Source organism: Triticum dicoccoides, chromosome 7B (assembly GCF_002162155.2).
Source record: "Triticum dicoccoides isolate Atlit2015 ecotype Zavitan chromosome 7B, WEW_v2.0, whole genome shotgun sequence".
NCBI classification, from domain to species: domain Eukaryota; kingdom Viridiplantae; phylum Streptophyta; class Magnoliopsida; order Poales; family Poaceae; genus Triticum; species Triticum dicoccoides.
Window position 1 is genome coordinate 603,244,926 of NC_041393.1, and position 4,280 is coordinate 603,249,205.

Sequence of the window (4,280 nt, forward strand, 5' to 3'; positions counted from 1 at the left end):
GCTAGAAAGACTATCCAAACATACACATTTCTGCTTTCTAGATGGTTATTCTGGTTTCTCTCAAATACCTGTGTCTGCGGAGGATCAATCAAAAACTACTTTTACTTGCCCTTTCGGTACTTTTGCTTATAGATGTATGCCTTTTGTTTTATGTAATGCACCTGCTACCTTTCAACGATGTATGATGGCTACATTCTCTAATTTTTGTGAAAAGATTTGTGAGGTATTCATGGATGATTTCTCCGTTTATGGATCCTCTTTTGATGATTGCTTGAGCAACCTTGACCGAGTTTTGCAGAGATGCGAAGACACTAGTCTCGTCCTGAATTGGGAAAAGTGTCACTTTATGGTTAATGGAGGCATTGTTTTGGGGCATAAGATTTCCGAGAGAGGTATTGAAGTTGATAAAGCTAAAGTTGATAAAGCTAAAGTTGATGCTATTGAAAAGATGCCATGTCCCAAGGACATAAAAGATATAAGAAGTTTCCTTGATCATGCCGATTTTTATAGGAGGTTCATTAAGGACTTTCTAAAATCTCTAGGCCTCTGACTAATTTATTGCAAAAAGATATTCCTTTTGTCTTTGATGATGATTGTGTAGAACCATTTGAAATACTTAAGAAAGCTTTGATCACTACACCTATTGTTCAGCCACCTGATTGGAATTTACCTTTTGAAATTATGTGTGATGCTAGTGATTATGTTGTAGGTGTTGTTCTAGGGAAAAGAGTTGATAAGAAATTAAATGTTATCTAGTATGCTAGTAAGACTCTTGATACTGCCCAAAGAAATTATGCTACTACTGAAAAAGAATTCTTAGCAGTTGTGTTTGCATGTGATAAGTTTAGACAATATATTGTTGATTCCAAAGTTACTATTCACACTGATCATGCTGCTATTAAATATCTTATGGATAAGAAAGATGCTAAGCCTAGACTCATTAGATGGGTTCTCTTGCTCCAAGAATTTGATTTGCATATTATTGATAGAAAGGGAGCTGAGAACCCCATTGCAGACAACTTGTCTAGGTTAGAGAATGTTCTTGATGACCCACTGCCTATTGATGATAGCTTTCCTGATGAACAATTAGCGGTCGTTAATGCTTCTCGTACTGCTCCTTGGTATGCTGATTATGCTAATTACATTGTTGCTAAATTTATACCTCCTAATTTCACATACCAGCAAAAGAAAAGGTTCTTTTATGATTTAGGACATTACTTTTGGGATGACCCACACCTTTATAAAGAAGGAGTAGATGGTGTTATTAGACGTTGTGTGCCTGAGCATGAACAGGAACGGATCCTACGCAAGTGTCACTCTAAATCTTATGGAGGACACCACGTTGGAGATAGAACTGCACACAAGGTACTACAATCTGGTTTTTATTGGCCTACTCTCTTCAAAGATGCTCGTAAGTTTGTCTTATCTTGTGATGAATGCCAAAGAATTGGTAATATTAGTAGACGTCAAGAAATGCCTATGAATTATTCTCTTGTTATCGAACCGTTTGATGTTTGGGGCTTTGATTATATGGGACCTTTTCCTGCCTCTAATGGTTATACACATATTTTAGTTGCTGTTGATTACGTTACTAAGTGGGTAGAAGCTATTCCAACTAGTAGTGTTGATCATAACACTTCTATTAAAATGCTTAAGGAAGTTATTTTTCCGAGGTTTGGAGTCCCTAGATACCTTATGACTGATGGTGGTTCCCATTTTATTCATGGTGCTTTCCGTAAGATGCTTGCTAAGTACGATGTTAATCATAGAATCGCATCTCCTTATCATCCGCAGTCTAGTGGTCAAGTAGAGTTGAGCAATAGAGAGCTCAAATTAATTTTGCAAAAGACTTTCAATAGATCTAGAAAGAATTGGTCCAAAAAACTTGATGATGCACTATGGGCCTATAGAACTGCATACAAAAATCCTATGGGTATGTCTCCTTATAAGATGGTCTATGGAAAAGCTTGTCATTTACCTCTTGAACTTGAACATAAAGCATATTGGGCTATTAAAGAGCTCAACTATGACTTCAAACTTGCCGGTTAGAAGAGGTTGTTTGATATTAGCTCACTTGATGAATGGAGAACCCAAGCCTACGAGAATGCCAAGCTATTCAAAGAAAAAGTCAAACGCTGGCACGATAAAAGGATACAAAAGTGTGAGTTAACGTAGGTGATTATGTGTTATTATTCAACTCTCGTTTAAGACTTTTTGCAGGAAAACTTCTCTCTAAATGGGAAGGTCCCTACGTTATCGAGGAGGTATATCATTCTGGTGCCATAAAAATCAACAACTTCGAAGGCACAAGTCCGAGGGTGGTGAACGGTCAAAGAATTAAACATTATATTTCAGGTAATCCTATCAATGTTGAAACTAATATTATTGAAACCGTAACCCCGGAGGAATACATAAGGGACACTTTCCAGAATGTTTGAGACTCCGAAAAGGAATAGGTATGTGGTACGGTAAGTAAACCGACTCCAAAACAACTCCAATGGCAATTTTTATCAGTTTTGAAATATTTAAGAATTTTAGGAAGAAAGAAGTAGTCCGAGGGGGACACGAGGCCTCCACGAGAGTGGAGGGCGCGCCCACCCTTACTAGGCACGCCCCCTGTCTCGTGGACACCTCGTGTGCCTCCCGGACTCCATTTTCTTGCACGTTACGTATTTTGGTCGGTAAAATTCATTATATAAACTCCCGAAGGTTTTGACTATCTATCACGCGAATATCCTCTGTTTTCATTTCGAGTTGTTCCTGTTGCAGATCAGAGCAAGATGTCTTCTCAAGAGTCAGTCGAGGAGAGTCGGGTGTCTCACCCATCACCAGGTCTAGGAGCAAATAGCGATGCTTATCACTTTGGACCATCAACGAAGGATGAGATGGAGGCTGATATGAAAAGGATAGATGCCATGGAGGAAGATCAAGAAGTTACCTCTCGTCTCCAAGCAGAATCCATGATGGGGGAACTACCTAGCTTGGCTATTCCAACTTCGGTCATCCCTTCCAACTTTAGATTTCTTTCTTATGAAAATATGAAAAAGAGCTTTACTTGTTCTCCAGAAGCTATGCAGCATCCTTGGGTAAAGGGAGCTTTGGCCGTTACGGGCAAGCTCCGTAAAGAAATTATGGACCTCAAACAACAAGTCAATAAGCTCGAGGAGGAGAACCGTATCCTGAGGGTCATCGTCGCTAAGAAGATCATAATGCCAACCGTGAAGAAGGAGACATAATCACATGGGTATGGGCACTCCCCTTGGCAACTGCCAAGCTTGGGGGAGGTGCCCCGATATCGTATCACCATCACACTCCTATCTTTACCATTTTATTTAGTTCGATCCTTTTAGTAGTATTTTGATCTAGTAGATTGAAGTTTTGATATCAAGTAGTTTCGAGTTTGCTTTGTGATCTCTTTATGTAATCAAGTCTGTGAGTTATCTATAATAAAGATTAGTGTTGAGTCGAGGGCTTTCCTATGTTGCTATGATCTTGAGAAAGTAGAAAGAATAAAAGAGTTCATATTGATCTTACGGTTAGTGATGACTTCACACATAGAAAGTATGAGGCATAAAAGTTGTTGAGAGTTGATAAACGTAGTTTTGGTCATCGTTGCAATTAATAGGAAGTGATAAGGAAAGAGAGGTTCACATACAAATATATTATCTTGGACATTTTTTATGATTGGGAGCGCTCATTAAGTATGACATGCTAAAAGAGTTGACGTTGGACAAGGAAGACAACGTAATGGTTTATGTTTTCGCACATCTCAGTTAAAGTATATTGTCATTGACCTTCCAAACATGTTGAGCTTGCCTTTCCCCCTCATGCTAGCCAAATTCCTTGCACCAAGTAGAGATACTACTTGTGCTTCCAAATATCCTTAAACCCAGTTTTGCCATGAGAGTCCACCATACCTACCTATGGATTGAGTAAGATCCTTCAAGTAAGTTGTCATGTTGCAGGCAATAAAAATTGCTATCTAAATATGTATGACTTATTAGTGCAGAAAAAATAAGCTTTATATGATATTGTTGTGGAAGTAATAAAAGCGACGGACTGCATAATAAAGGTCCACATACAAGGGGCAATATAAAGTGACGTTCTTTTGCATTAAGATTTTGTGCATCCAACCCTAAACGCACATGACAACCTCTGCTTCCCTCTGCGAAGGGCCTATCTGTTACTTTATGTTTTTACTTTATGCTTGAGTCAAGGTGATCCTCACCTTTCCCTTTTTCATTTTATCCTTTGGCAAGCTCCTCGTGTTTGAAAGATAA